General features: G+C 37.1%; 1 pseudogene; it reads right to left on the bottom strand.

The window, feature by feature from the left end:
* Nucleotides 1-17370, bottom strand: part of LOC131857286 (light-independent protochlorophyllide reductase subunit B-like) — a 167362-nt pseudogene that overhangs the window by 87484 nt on the left and 62508 nt on the right.

Below are 17370 nucleotides of genomic sequence, written 5' to 3'. Positions count from 1 at the left end.
ATCACAAATGTATACACAATCAGAATGATGAATCATTTCTCTCCAGATATTGTTGACCTAGTGAAAATCTTATGCTACTCTCAAATGAACCAACATCAACATATCTAAATCATTCAGAAACCTGATATCAACAAACTGTCAGTTCTTTATCCAATCAATCTTATCCATTTTATCAATCAATCGCATCTGATCTATTTTATCTTGTCTTATATAGGATGTATCTTTCCTGAAACGAGACGCTTTTGATCAAGTCTTATACAGGATATATCATTCCTGAAACCAGATGCTTCTGATCATCTTTGTCTTATACAGGAGGTATCTTTCCTGAAACCAGACTAAATCTAGATCTTATAAAACTAATCGAACCTATCAAAATTTATCAAACTCTATCAATCATCATGATCAAAGAACTCACACTTTCATCAACCACGGTTGCAGACATCAAATGAATAATCTATCGGGATATCAATTTCGCAATAATTCAAAAACTCCAAAGATCAATTATCTCAATTGATCTCCTGAGGGGGCATCATCATACTGCAATTTATCAATCAAAAGCTGGGGCATCCTATCAAACCAATATCATCATCAAAATGAGATTATTCTTTGAATCAACATGTCATCACACCATGCTTCAAAGAGGGGCAAAATGTATACACCTAAAAATGGCCTGAAGATAATTAATTAAATAAGTAATTATTTAATTAATCCTCCTTCCCAATTTAATTGAATTCACTAAATAATTTGATTAAAATCCCCCTTTCATCTACTTATTAATAAATCTAAGGATTTATTTAATAGGTTCATTTCATAATCCCCTTTGATTAATTAATTCAAATTAATTAATTTTTCCCCCATCTTCAATTAATTCTTCTAATATTCTAATTAATTAAAACAAATCAATTTATGAGTTGTTGAGAATTAATTAGTCTTATTTGAATTTTTAAAATTCAAATTCTCCTAACTTCTAACCACCTAACCTAACCCCTTCTAAACCTAACTCATTCCATCTAACCCCAGGTTTAATTAACCATCCTAGCTTGCACATCCTAACCACCATGTCCCCTTTACTTAGACACTTTGCCCTCTCATGAGCAAATCCTCTTGACACTTGTCACCATAGAGATGACAAATGTTCCCTTTCATCCAGCCTTTCTAGAAGGTTCTTGACACTTGTCACCATATACATGACAAATGTTCCCTTTTATCCAGCCTCTTCTTCAACCACCTCCAATTTAGCCATTGATCTCTTCAGACTTAATATTGACCATTGATTCCTTCCACCTCACCCCTGGCCTTGGAAATCCTATAAATAGACCCCATTTTGGAGCAATAATGATCCCATCTCATTTTCATTCAAGCATTGTTACTATAGTCATATAGCTCTTAGCAATATCATTTTAGCATTGTTATCATGTTCAATTTTAGCTTAAATCTAGCTTATTTTTTAGCATAATCATAGAATCATGTAGCTTAATCATATTCATTTCTAGCTTAAATGCATCATTTATCATTTAAATCCTCCATTTAAGTGTAGTCAAGTCATTGGAATTTTTATGACTAGATCTGAGATCAAAATTTATAATCGCATTTACTAGGAGGTGATAGATCGCTTAGCTATGGTTTTATCTTTTTTTTCTTTAAATTCATTAACCATGCTTGTAATGATCTATTGAGTGTTTTGTGTTGTAGGAATAGGTATACGCTTCAGAGGTATGACAATTTCTTTTTCTCGTTCTTCAGCATGGATGCAAGGACATCAAAACTGACTTGGATCTCTAGTAACTTATCAAATGCACCAAGTGAGAAGTCCTGTCCCATGCAGTGATCCATTAAGGACATAAATTCCTATGTGATGGCATCTTTAGTAATGAGATTCTGATTGTCATCATACAGATAACAAGGAAGGTCAACAATTCTAGGAGAAATGAGATCAATCTCATCATCACCTTCCTTTCATTCTCGATCTAGCTCTACTATCATCAACCTTATTGTCTCTTTCCTATAAGACAGTAGCAACAAGATTTGGATATATTTTTCCGTTGAAGGAACCACTTTATTTTCAATGAGGACGTCTATTCTGAAGTCCTCCATTTCGCTCCAAAGGGTTGTACTTTTCTCAATATTTTCAATCTCCCGAGATAATGAGATTTTGAGACTTTGCATCTGACTTTGGATCACTTCAAAATCCGTCAATAACCCATCTATTGAACTTAGGAGATGAGACCCTTTTGACTTCAGCTGTGCAATCCATTTGTCCACCACTTGGCCCTTGGCTCCTACCTATTCAATTTTATTGAGAGCTTCAGTGTCCATTGAGGATCCTATGGGCTTAACTTCTTGGGAGGATTGGGTAACTTTCAAAAGAACATTAGTCAATTGTTCACATTTTTGTTTTAATTCATTCTTCTCATCCCTCTCTTGGTCAAGTCTCCATAACAAGGAGTTTAAAGCCATATGAGAATACAACTTAACACTCTCATGCATCTCCTCCCCAAGCTCTACAGTTTGCATGATGTAATCCTCAGGTTGTATATCATCTTTATTCTTATCCGATGATGGCACCATGACCTCAACATACTTCGTTTTAGAGGTCGGGTCTACTAACACCCGGGAAATAGTCTTCGACTTCTTTGTTCCCTTGGGATTTGGAGGAACCAACTACTCAAATTCAAACTCATCAAGAAAAATCATATGTTTCTTCCTCTTAGGTGCTACTACCTCCATCCAAGGTGGTAATTCACGATTGGCTGGTGGAGTAGTAGCTTCTTTCTAAGTCTCACTTGGTATTTCAGGAGCATACTAGCTTGAACTGGCAGCAGTTGTAGATGTTGTTATTGATATCAATGCTGAAGTATTTAGTGATATACCTGATGATGTAGTAACATCTACTGATGCTGACCCTTCTTTAGTTACGGCCATAGAGGAGAGAGTGGAAGGTGCAGTGGAAACAATTTGAGTAGTAACCAGAGGTGGAATTTCCATTATGACTGCCATGGTAGAAATAAATTCAATACTTACTAGAGATGGAATTTCTGTTATAACCACCATGGAAGGTAAAGTCATCATTTGTTGTTCCGCAAATGCTTTCTCCATAGCTTCAGGAAACTCCAACATTGAAGATTCAATGGTGGTTGAAGGAATATCATCCAGGGTGGAAAAGTTGGATAATGTGAAAAATTGTTGAGCGGCCTCTAACTGAGTTATGCCCACGCCTAGGTCCTCATCATCAAATTCCTCTTCTTCTTGATCAGAATCAGAATCGATGGAATGGATAATCACTTCTAAATGAGTTGGTGCCTGTGAAATGGCTGGAACATTAAATTCACCAAGATGTGATGTTTCTTCATCCTATGCTTCCTCTTGTTGAAGAATTTCACTCATTTCTTTCTCTTTTCTAGTATCTCTAGCAGTCCGTTGTTCTAGTTCCTTCATGGTTGTCTCTTGTGCTGCTGAAGATGATTCAACTTTATTGGACCCTTTAATTGTGAACTTGATTTTGGGTCCTTTCCCCTAAAATTTCATTGCAAGAGCCGAGGATAATGCTTGTGAATCTACTTTTCCCTTGGTTCTTGTTTCAGCCATAGTTGTCTTACCAACTGGGCCATCACTATTATCATCATCTCTAGAACTAGCAGGAAATTGTTTCATTCTAAGATTGTTTTTTAACAACCATGCATTGGTGTTTTCCAAAATAGGACAGATTCTTTGAGTGACAGACTTACTTTCCTTTTTTGACCATTGCACCGGTGGAAGTGGAGAGTCGACAATCTTCTTTTCATAATAGACTGGGTCTATTATTTCATCAGTGTCTTCCAAGGTCATTGGGATCTTTTCCAAATCCAAGTTTTCAATCTGTTCTAGGGTAAGACGACTGAAATCCATCCTTCTGGCATCTTCTTCGTCTTTGTAGTCCACCCATACATCCTCAAGCCTATAGACAAGGGTATAACTCCTCTTGAGCTTGTTCTTCATGCCATGAAAATAAAATTATTCTGTGCCTTGAATATTCTCATAGTATTCCATTGCATTTCTTTCTCCATGTTCTTGGCTTTCAGGTTAGTTAGAACTGAGTACACACCAATAGATTCTAGGAACTTCAACCCAGTCTGATATGCTTGCAATTTTTTTTCATGCACATAGATTAGTTGCTGACACAACTCCATGAGAATGATCTTATCAGAAGGATCCCTTGGTAGAATGAAGGGTTCACCTGAGAAACATCTGATCCGGATGTAAGTGAGTGTTGGGAATTGAAGAAAAATGCATCCAATATGAAACACCCTGTTATATGGAGCCTTTGATAATATTTTCTTCTGTAGGCTTTTATCAAACATGCACTTCCACACAGCAAATAAGACATCATTAACTCTTCTAAAGTGGCTACCTTGATTCTTGATTATGAGTTGATCATAGTATTCCTAGATAGACACTAATCTCCTATCACCATTAGTAGACAAACCTAGATATTGCCTCATGGAAGCAGCTACATAAACCAGGTAAGAAGTCATATAAAATTTCAATGCTACTTTGACTTCTTTCAACTGTGCACAAAGTGCATCACTGATCTGCTCACCCCAATCAATCCTAGCAGCCCCTTTCCTAATTATATTTATGTAATAACACATCTAGCTTTGAAAGTAGTGAGAGTCCTTTAAACCCTTCACTCTTGATAACATGGTGACCATGTCATTGTACTCCTCATTGAAGTCACTCCTATGAAAATACTTGGGCCATCGCAAGGTGGTATAATTTTTGGCAGCAGAGAGGTACACAATATTGATCACTTTCTTGCATTTGACCTCATTTTTCTCATAGTACTCTTGAGCACTTTCTTGAGAAATATCAGCTACTTCCTCAACTGGAGAACCTTTGAAAACACTGTTGAAGAAAACACTATCCAGAGTCATGATCACATTTTGATCAGCATCCCCAACCTATCTTGTATTCAGATCGAAGTGATCCACTATTGCAAGTAGAAAATCCAGATCATGAGCTGCAACTGGGAAGGAAGCATATTTATGCAACTCAGATTTGATGAGGTTCGTTAGGTGGGTAGGAGCTTTCTCACCTCGATCAATAAACTCCTACATACTAACATGTCCAATTTCTATATCTTTGATCTCCTTGATGTTTGAATCTACTGAACTTTTCAAGTACAAATTCAAGTACTTATCATACTTGTACTTCATCTTTTTTGCTGATTTTTTACCTGGAGAAGTTTCCAACTGACTTGAAGAAGGCTCTGATTTATTGTGAGAGGGCTTTGACATTTGCAAATGACTGCATTCAACACTATGGATTAGCTTCTTCGATAGTTATCATCATCAATAAAACCAAATTTTATCAATTAGACTCAGAATAGGCTTGGGAGCAAAACTGTCAAAAATAGTAGGTTGGGGAAATAAGTCTGATCTGCACCTTAGGAATCAAAATTTGCACATCAGACTTTAAAATCCGATGTGCAAAGATAAAACATCTTTTCTTGCATATTGAACTTTAAAGTCCAATGTGCAAGTTGGGGAAAGATCATCAGCACATTGGACTTTAAAGTCCGATGTGCTAGTTGGGAAAAATCATTAGCACATCAGACTTTAAAGTCCGATGTGTAAGTGTAGAGCATTGCAAAAAGACCAGCACATTAGACTTTGTGCTGGGGAAGAGCAATCGATTGACATGTTGGGTTTTAAAACCCGACATGTCAATCGAACAATCTCCCCTCACATATAGGACTTTAAAGTCCGATATGCGGAGAGATCTCCACACACAGCCTGCGGATCGGGTTTTAAAATCCATCATTTTGTCTGGGAAAAAGGAAAAGCAGATAGATCTTCGCACAGCCTACAGATCAGGAGATTTGAAGAACAATCGGATTTTAATGTTTGATACACCTCCAACTAACAGAAAACCCAAAGAGAAAATAATATAGGAAAAAAACATGACGTAGGGGAACAACATGAAAGAAACAAATAAAAATAAAACAAAACCTACCTCAATCTACCACGGTGAACAAAAATCTAGTGGAGATTCAACAAATCCACAAGGCCGATGAGCAAAAATAGAGGAGAAAGGAGGAGGGCATGCGCAGAGGAGAATTCGCAAATGAGAATGAAGAAATAATCTCCAAAATTTTATAAATAATCTCCTAAATTAGCAATAAATGCAACCATTAATTACGAATCACGCAGTGCATGTTGAGCTTTAAAGTTTGACATGCAGGAATAAAACCCTTGTAAGTTGGACTTTAAAGTTCGACATGCAACTTTTGACCGAAAGACCTATAGATCAGACTTTAAAGTCCAAACTGCAGGGGAAGGATTACCTACAGGTCGGACTTTAAAGTCCAATCTACAGGGATAAAACCAAACCTTTTCACATCGGACTTTTAAGTCCGATGTGCAATTACCTTTGAAAAGAAGGAACCTTGTAGATCGGACTTTAAAGTCTGACTTGCAGGAAAAATTGCAAATCTTAAAAACTCAGAAAACAATAAAAATGAAAAGCAAAAAGCTAAATGAGCTAATCAATGGAGTCTATCAAGCTCTCTCAGAGGTTGTAAGGTATGAAACAGACTAGTTTTGTAGGGTTGCCTCACGATTTTGGCCATGCTGAAATCGAGGACAATAGTTGGCTCTGACTAGGGAACAAGCTACACCACTTGAAGCTTGTAGAATCCAAAACTTCGAGTGCCTGTATCCATTGGGCTATAGAGTCAGGCGATGAAAAGAGTAAAAAGAAAAAAAAGTATACATATTTTACAATAGGTACAACTCCCTTTACATTGCTCTTTATTGAGTAAAGAGCTTCAAATGTTCTCCACTGTGAGGTAGCGAGAACGGGGTACTGTCCACATATGCAAGTAAGTATCTATGCTTGCCACATATTTCATGAATAGTGAAGGGACGTCTACATAAGGAGTCAAACTTTCCATGCAAACCCTTTGGTTCCCTCCTCTTGTCCCATAACAAGACTTGATCACCAACTGAGAACTCACAAGTTGTTTTCTTATCAAACAACACCTTCACTTGGCTTTGGTGTGTAGCAATACTATCAACCACTTCTGCTCTTGTTTCTTCCAATTGAGAAAGAAACCTATTCCTCTTATCTAGTGAATCTTGATAGGTTTCATCTTCAATAGCCTTGGCAAGCTTTAATGCTGGAAGTTCCATAGTGATTGGAATCTCAGCATTCAACCCATACAAAATTTGAAAAGGTGACATACCAATTGCTCTTTTTGGAGTTATACGATCCACCCATAGCGCATCATAAAGAGCTTTATGCCAAGTTTGTTGCCTCTCATCAACAAGCTTCCTCATAATAGTAACCAGATTCTTGTTGCTTGACTCAATCTGACCATTTCCTTGTGGATAATAGTTAGATGAGTGTGAAAGAGTAATACCATGATCAAAGCAAAAGTCAATGATCTCATAAGATGAAAAACATGAAGCATTATTGGCTACTATCTTATGAGGAACACCAAACCTTGAAATGATGTTTTCCTTCAAAAATTGACAAACCACCGCCGAGGTAGATTTCTTGGTTGGGATTGCCTTCACCCACTTGGTGAAGTAATATGTCATTGTGAGAATGTATATGTGACCTGCACTAGATGTTGGATTGACAGGTCCAATGAAGTCCAATCCCCACTATTGAAAGGGCTTGTCAATTACAACTGGTTAAAGAGGGAGTGCAACTAGTTTAGGCTTACCCACAAATTGTTGACATTGCTCACATTTGCGAACCCAACTGTATGTGTCCTTAAACAATGTCAGCCAATAGTATCTAGCACACAAGATTTTGTGTGTGGTAACAAGGGCAAAAAAATGTCCACCACAAGAAAGATCATGAAAAGCTTGAAGTAATCTTACTTGTTGTTTGTCCATCCAGCGTATGAAATTGTTGTCTAGACCTTTCTTATACAAACCATTGTCCCATAGGACAAAATTCATTTCTCTAAGCTTCAGGGTTCACCTTTCATTACGTGACAGATGTGCAGGACAACCTCCATATGTTAAGAGATATGTGAAGTCAGAATACCACTTATCAGTGGTGCTGACAAATAGAACTTTGGGAAGATCTTGATTCATACCTTCATTTTCTAGCAACACTTCATCAATTGATTTATTGCCAGCTATCAATTGACATAGACCTTTTCCATGAACCAACTTAGTGGGCTTAATTTCCATGTCATATTCTTGAATCTTGGCAACCTAGTTTCCCCTTTTAGTTCCAAACTCTTGTTGCGTCAAAATTGACTTGACAACAACATCAAGAACAAGAGCGATGACATGTGAATTGAAAATATAAAACCTAAAATGTTTCACCACTTTTACCATAGTAAAAGAATACTTCTCCATTTCTGAGTACTTCAACTCATGAGCCTTTAGCGGATAACTCATGAATGCAATGGGTGATTCCACACCTTAATGATTTTTCTGCATCAGTATGGCTGAACAGGTATGATTTGATGCATAGCTATACATGATAAACTCTTTTGTATAATTAGGGCATACCAAGACTAGGGCATTCACCATGGCCTTCTTGATTTGATGGAAAGCTTTCTTTCCTTCGGGTGTCCACTTGAAAAGAGAATTTCCTTTCATCATGATAAATAATGTTAGACACAATTCACAACTGAGAGGGGGTAAATCAGTGGTTCTCAAACTTTTCCCTTCTAGCTATTCTTTGTGAGAATACTGGTTATTAGATCTAACTTACAACAAACTTATCAGTTAATGGGGAGACCAACACAAATTCAAACACATAAGGGGACATCACATAAGATGAGTAAGTACGAGAAAAAACCAAGATGGGAAAAACCTCGATGAGCAATGTTGTTGGAGTCTACTGCTCCAATCTAGCCTCACAATGAAACTCTGTTATAATGTTTAGGGCACCAACCCAAGGAGCTAAAATGCCTGACTTGTTTATGGGATACAACTGAAAGGAGCTATAACACCTAATTTAGGGCACCAACCCAAGGAGCACCAACCCAAAGGAGCTACAACCTCTACTAGTTTATGGGCTACAACCCCTACACCAAGCTACAACTCACTGATCACAATGATAAAATCAAATACAAAAGTAGTCATACTATTACAAGTGAATCTTGTAACCATTTCATATACCTTACTCTTCTGGTGAGGCACCTTCTTTGCTACACCTGTCCACCACTCTTTCTGCTACTCTCATCTGCTACTTGCCGGTAAACTCTACCGGTTCACCTCTCCTCTATTCTTTTGGACTGGATCTCCTCCTCACTTCTCTTCTCTTTACCGATACAATACTCCACCAGTTTGATGTCTTCTTTCTTTGCAACTTCCTTCACTTCTACTCTGCTGACATGAACACTATTGGTTCTGCACTGCTACCGGTTGAACACTTCAACCCGGTTCTCCCTCACCCTCAATTTCTTCTCAGATACTCATTGAGTACTTGACTGGTTTGCTTTCACATGAAGAAGTAACACTTAATCAATTCACAACAACACTTAATCAATATTGCAGTAACACCCTGATTTGTCTCTGCCGCTTATTCTTCCTCGAGCTGCACTCCTCTGATCCGATCCCCAAGTCGCAGGATCCATATTAAATGCATACCTGTAGAAACACTTATCTCTATACAACACTCCACCAACCTATGCATGCTTGCCACCTCATCTCTTCATGACATCCACGTCGTCATCCACCTCTGCTAGGTTTTCTGTGTCGGTATGGATTGAATCACCAACCAACTCAATTACCGGGTTCATCTAATGATATACTAACCCTGCCGGTTCAACCCTCAAACTGTTCTATCATCAACCTCACACTCTGCTTCTCTTTTGGTGGACTACTCAATCAATCAACACTCTTGCTAACCTAACTTATGTGGATCTTCATCAGATGGGGAGTCTTCTTCATCTGCATCTTTTCCATATTACAGGTGGATTTCTATACTAGTAAACACTCTTGATGACACCATGTCATCAACCTTCCACAGACTCCATCTTTAATCCAACCATTGTCCTCTATTTTCATCTGCTCTACCTTGCATTCTTCCTAATTAGCTCGGACCATGTCTCAACGAGTTTGTCAAAGTGACAAACTCATCACTCATCATCTGTACTAGCACCTCAACATTCCTTCTTAGTCAGTCTTGTACATATCCCTGATTTCATGCACTCGAGGCGTTCCTTTGATTCACTAGTGGATCCAGTGTGAGCCGTCAAACACCTACCTCAGCCTCATCTACCTTATCTCACATGACTATGATGCACACTATTCATAATAGGAGATAATCTCCACTTACTGGTGGGAGTGAGTCCTTGTCATCTACATCCTGCAGTGCACCCATGTGGCTTCCCTGTTTGTGCAACAAACCTTCAAATAGGCACATGTGATGCGGTGTGGGTACATTCACTATCATTCATTACTTCTCATGATGACTGCATCTTCATCTAGTGCAAATCCTACTGTTTTGCAAGCTCACAGTATACTAATGACCTATTCATTCTTATCCTCTAGTGTTGATGTGATTTAGGTAACATTCTGCCTCTTCATCACAAACAACAACCAAGCATCCTGCTCATTGTGCTTGTTCACTGGTCATAATATTGCTGATTGACAACCACTCACTTGGTTGATTTGTCTTCTCCATGTCAACACATCATTTACTAGTTGACATTATTTCCTTACTGGTGATACACTGTATCGGTAACCTATCCATCTCATCCACACAAGTCAAGCACTAACCTGTGTACTGGTAAGACTAGTGGTCATCCATTTGAATGACATTCTCTTCCTTACCTTACCGGTGTCCTGCAATACAAAGTGATATCAAAGATATCTCAACCTGTACTCCTCCATGATAGTGTTGCGCATACATCTCTCATACCAATAGACATCCCATACTGGTTGACATCAATGACAATACAATTCCAATAGATAATAGTTTTTCCAATAATTCATTGCTTTCACTGACTTTTGCTTCCGACTTTAACTTCAATAATTGTTATTCCAGCTTCCCATTTTCTTCTACCTTTAGATTGATTGTATCCTTCAATCTTTCTTCCAATTTCCTTCTTTCTTCAATCTAAAACTTCATATTCACAATAGTCTCATTCACTTTATTTTCTTTGAAATTCTAGATTTGATCTCTTAGCTTCTTCACACATTTATTTGCTACCTTAACATTTTATTTCAAGTCTTCATTCTCATATTTTGCACTCTCAAGATCTTCAAGGGCTCTCTTCAATTCTTCATCCAAATAATATTCTCCATCCATATCCATAGGAGCTATCTATTCAAATCAAGATCTTCTCAAGTGGTTAAGCTAGCAACAAGGGACCAAGCTCTAATACCAATTGTTGAACAAAATAAAATATTGAGAGGGGGGGGTCAGTATTCTCAAAATAATCTGCTTTAATAATTTGAAAACTTATCTTGATATTAGATATTCTTAGAATGAAATGAAATGTGCAATAGAAGAAAAATGCACAACATACACAACCATAAGAGAGACACTAGATTTTTATACATGAAAATGTTGGACACAATTAATCACTGAGAGGGGTGAATAAGTGATTTAAACAATTTCTACTTAATTAGAGCTATACCGGTTCAATATGAAATACACAAGATGCAAACCAGTTACCAATGCAATGCAAACAACATGTGTAGGAAAAATAACTAAAGGATTAATAAATCACACACATGAAGATGCAACACATAACACCAGATGTACGAGGAAAACCCAATGTGGGAAAAACCTCGGTGAGAATAGCTGCAAGAGATCTTCTGCTCTAATCTAGTCTCACAATGAAAAGATGTGATTACAAATTTTAGGGTACCAACCCAAGGAGCACCAACCCCTGATTTATGAGCACCAACTCAAAGGAGTAACAACCCCTACACAATATATAGGCTACAACCTAAAGGAGCTACAACCCCTACACTAAGCACCTACTTAGAGAAAGTAATATAAAAAACTTAGACATAAAAATGAGATCCTTTTTGCAAATGAAGTATTGCAACCCTTCAAATATCTGCACTACTAGTTTCTATCTTACTGGTTTGAATTAGCTTAACACTCACTACAACTTAGCCTTTCTGCTGGTTCTAACTCTGCTTAATCTTCTCTCCCTCTATTCTGTAGAATTCAAATCATTCTTGGTCACTCTCTATCAGGTACTACTTCTTTCAGTTTGTCACCTCTGCATTCTATGTTCACTCTGTTGGTTTGTTCCTTACATCAGTTTACCCTGCTTCTCCTTATTGGTACACTCTTCACTCACAAACACTTAGAGTATTTTTCTCTTCAGCTTTCAAAACAACAATTTCACTCTTTTCTTCACCCTTCAACAAAACTACTATCTCTCTTAGGTAGCCATATTTAAACTGAAGATTTCTCGCCAACAACCAATTCAAATAGAGGGTGGTTAGGGTTTCCTTCTTCCGACCAAATTTGCATCCAATCTGATCAAATCCACCTTGGATCACACACCTGCACTGGAGGAATGAACCATCATGTGCTTTCCATCTGTCTAAATTATGTTTATCAAAAATAGCAAACCTGACCATGAATTACAACCTTAGAAATCTATCGACTCATTTATGACCCAATTGTTTCCTTCTCGAGGTCCTCTTGCAATCTGATTTCCTTTCTTCAATCTAGGTGCCAACAACTCCCACATCTTTCTCTATCATTCATTCTTCCTCGAGCTACATCAATTTGTTATCAACCCATGATTTGTGGCTATTTCATTTAATGTCGACTAACCGCTGCAATAACCATGTCGATAGAAACTTCACCGACCTCTGCATGCTCGCCATCTTAGCTCCATGTGGCATCACATCTGCATACACTTAGCTCACCGACACAAGGTCGGTTTAAAATTGAACACTCAACAAACTCATACCAGTACAAGCCCTTACTGGTGAGACCTTCTCCTACTGCTAACCAACAATATACACTACACTGGTAGCACAACTTCACCTCCAGTGGTTTGTGATCTCTTTGTCACTCTACCTCTTTATCACAAACATTATCAAAAACAAACAACCAACTTTTATACTAGTTACAACTTGTCATGCCAACACACAACTTCATATCACCTCTTATCATTGATGTCACTAACAGTCTTAATACCTACTTGTCTTCCACCATACCAGTTGACAAGCCTTCATGTTAATCTTCCTTATGTTAGTTCAATCTATTGGAAAATGCACACTCCAATGTGAAATTGTAGGTGATTGAAGGTATTGTCATTGATGGCAACCTTACAATCCTATGGCATCGGCAAACACCGCCACAAACACAAACACCGACACCGACACCGACAGTGACAAAGATGTTTACCGACACCCTGGCCACTAGGATTTTGTTTATTGTATTTTATATTTAATTGTAAAATCTTTTTGTAAGACAACAAGGCGAATTGTATTAGGACTCATATAAATATGAGATCTTGTAAATCATTTGTAAGAAGCAAAAAAATACATGAAAGGAATGTAATAGGCAGATGTGAATATTAAGGCAGATTTTGGAATAGGGTTTTGGAAGTTGTATGAGCTTAAACTGGTACCGAACCTGGCATAGTAGATGCTGAACCAAAGTAGTACATGACATTGGATTTACATAATCCACTTTTGTAAGTCAGTGAGACTTCCCCTTTTGTATTTAAGCAGTGAGCTTTAGGCAGTTGGCCTTCCTACATGTGCAAGCCCCTCTTGTATCAGTAATATTCACTTGTTGGCCAGTGAGTGAATATTGTGCGTCACAAATCCCACCAAGGTTTTTCCCACACCGGGTTTCCTCATTAAAATTATTGTGTTATGGTGTTCTTTCTATGTTGTGTTTACTGATCTTATTTACTGCATTATTTCTAGTTTACCGGTACACTGTTTTGGCATGCAATTCATTTAATAAGTTTAGAAAATCCATTAACCTGTTAGATACTAATTCACTCCCCCCCTCTCAGTATCTTTGAGAATCCTAACAATTGGTATCAGAGCCTGGTCCTCTATTTTCAAAATCCTAACAGTTTGAGGAAGATTCTGACACCGGTACAGATGGAAAATTTGAGGAAGCAATTGGGAACAACTCTTGCAGATTATGATGCAGAAAAATTGAATAATATTAAACTTGAAGATGATCTAAAGGCTATACAAGATATCATTCAAGGACTTCAAGAAAATCTCACTATTGCTAGGAACAAAAGAAGAGAACTTCATGAGAAGATGCAGAGTGATGATGATGAAAAAGAAACTCTTAATGATCTTGTAAGCAAGATGAAGTAGGATAACATGGCCTTGAGGAATGAGATGCAAGATATGACTATTAGGTTTTGTAAGGATATTGAAGACCGAAAGAAGAATGAAGATGACTTGGTTAGGAGAATCAATGATGCTGGAAATGAAAATCTAAGATTCAGTCATGAAAATGATATGTTGAAGACAGATATAATTCACTTGGAGCATGATAAAATTGAACTCATGAGACAGAAAGATTTCTTAGAAAATGAGTTGGCTACTTCAAATCAAGACAAGGAGAAATTCAAGAAAAGTTTAGAAGAACTTGATGACATGTTGAAGAATTAGAAACCTAATGGAGATACTAATGGCCTTGGCTTCGGAGTTGGTGAAAGCTCTAGTACTGCAAACAATCATGATCACAGTAAATCGGTAAGACAACCTAATGCCTCCAAATTTAATGGAAAATGATTTAACTGTAACAAGCATGGTCATAGAGAAAATTAGTGTAGATCTAGAAACTATTAGAACACCAATGCACCCACTGATCAATGTTCTAAATGCAACAAAGTTGGTCATAATTCAGAAAAGTGCAGAATGAATGTAAGATGTTATGTTTGTGGAAGATTTGGACACTTATCTAATCAATGCAGAACACATACCGGCATAGGATATAGAAAAGCTATTCAGAAAAACAATGTGACTTGTTATGCTTGTAACAAGATTGGACATATTGCAAAATTTTGTAGAAGTAAGGCATCACCGACAAATAACAAAGGACCTAGTTTGAAAGGTAAAGAGAAGGTTGAAGAAGTAAAGCAAGAATTTTCAAAACAATGGATCAGAAATTCAGATATGAATGTTAATGAAGTTATTCCTTCACCAGTAGAACAAAGTATCATTCCACTAGTAGGAGACTCTTCATCTAACTAAAAAGAAACCTTTTGGGGGTATGGCAATGAATTGAAAAACATGCTAATTTACCCTCAGTTGATGGTGCGAAGTTGAAATACTTCTTTACCAGCAGATGTGCTAAGTTTCACTTAATCGGCAGGCATTTAATGTGGTAGTTGAAGGAAATGACATTATAGAGCAAGTGTTTTGGCTCTTTTTTTTTCACCAAGCATTCAAATTTCCTAAGAGCGTGAAAATCTCGAGCGAAGGCATCCACAATGAGAAGTGAAGCAAATCATTCAAGCACTTATACCTAAAGGCAAATTAAGGTATTTATACAATGGCTTCCTCCTCTGCACTTGAATTCATTGCAAATCCTACTGTAACTAAAGTTGTTAAGCGCCCTAGGCCTATATTTAAAATTATTCCCAAAATTGCGAAGAAAGATGATACCCTAGGAGCTTTTTCAAAAATACCCAAAGGAATTGCTTATGCTGAGGATCCTAGAATTTACATACATTGTCATATTGAAGAACTAGGAGCTAAAGAGATTATGAACATGTATAGAACAGTAATTTGTGATGTTAATGGAAATGTGAAACCAGAATATAAGATAGTTGAAACCCTAGGTTTTGTGAAGATTTTTAGTATTCCTAATTTTCCAAAGGATGTTATAAGGATTGTGTTAGGTAGAGTTCATGGGGAGTTATTTTGGTTGGATTCCATTCACAAGATAACAAAAGAAGCAGTTAGGGCAGTGGCAGGCTTACCTTCCACCAGTAGCAGCCCTGACAAGACTAAAAAGGTTCCAAATGACACTATAATGACCCTAACCGACGCAACCTTTGACAAGAGATCCTTGAGAGTAAATGATGTAAAGGATATCAATGTAAAATTCATTATCATGATTCTTGGATACAAAGTTACCCATGCCAACAGATTAAACTCTGTTTCTAGCTTATGTATCAAGAGTGCCTATGACATGGTAAACAACAATGCAAAAATTGACATATGCGAATGGTTGAAGGGTGAATTGATAGATAATCTGAAAAAGATCTAAGGTGACAAGAAAGGTACATTCAGATTTGGCAACTTACTTGTATGTTTGATGTTATATATTACCAAGGAAGTACCCGGTATTGGTATAAAAGTTTTTGGTTTTGACATACCGGTAGGAAAACAACTTCTAGACATACTAAACAACATGGGAGATGACAAAGAAAAGAACATAAATGAACACTTTCAGACACTGGAGGATAGAATGAAAATTAGAGAAAGGCTATCTCAATCTATAGTAGATAAATATCAAAAGGAGATATGCTTTGTGATAAAGAAAGATGAAATCTAGATGGAGGCAGTGGTTCTAAGGACTATTTGGATTATAGAGATGGGATATGAGGCTGATGAGAACATAATAAAAACTTATGCAAAAGCCCTTCTAGAAGCCCCTAAAGAACCAACTGAAGAAATATTTGGAAATGCAGAAACAATTGAAAGAAAAATTCAGTCATAGAAAAGAATAAAGAAAACTGAACAAATAGTTAGAAAAGGAACAAGGCAGGCTAAAGCAATCAAGGAAGACATATTGAATAAAATTGGTATTAAATAGAGTGACTTGGAAGGATTACAACCGGAAACACATCTTTCACTAGTTGCTAGCTCCTCTGATAGTGAAATACCGATAGTTTAAAAAGGTAGTAAGGAAAAGGAAACCTTCATTAGTACCCACTCCTACACATAAAAGAACAAGAGAAAAACAACAGGTAGTTAGGCCTCCAACAAAGAAGTTAACACCAAAGAAAAGAAAAGAAAAACAAGTTGTTCCTCCACTTGACAACCTTTTGAATGAGATAACTAAAAATGGTAACTTATCAAACATTGGCAAGTTATATGATACTTTTAACAATGATGAAAAGGAAAGCATTGAAAATAGTGTTGTCCTACACTTGGATATCTACAAGAAATTTCTGATTGAGGTTGTAGATGATTTACCCAATGAGTTGTATAGAAGGTTAGAAGCAAGGAGGGCAACAATTGTTGAATTAGATAAAAAGATGAAGGTAGAGAAACTACTTGTAGTTCACCCAATAAATTCAAAATAAGAAATTGATGAACTAATAAGTGAGGCTAATCGGATAGTATTCTCAACCGATCACCGGCATGTAGCACTAATGGCTGGCAGAGTTAATGAGATATCAAAAGAGACTACAGACAAGTGGGATATATTCTTTGTTGAGAAAGAGAA

This window comes from Cryptomeria japonica, chromosome 1, assembly GCF_030272615.1.
Source record: "Cryptomeria japonica chromosome 1, Sugi_1.0, whole genome shotgun sequence".
Lineage (NCBI taxonomy): Eukaryota > Viridiplantae > Streptophyta > Pinopsida > Cupressales > Cupressaceae > Cryptomeria > Cryptomeria japonica.
This window is presented reverse-complemented; position numbering and strand designations above follow the sequence as displayed.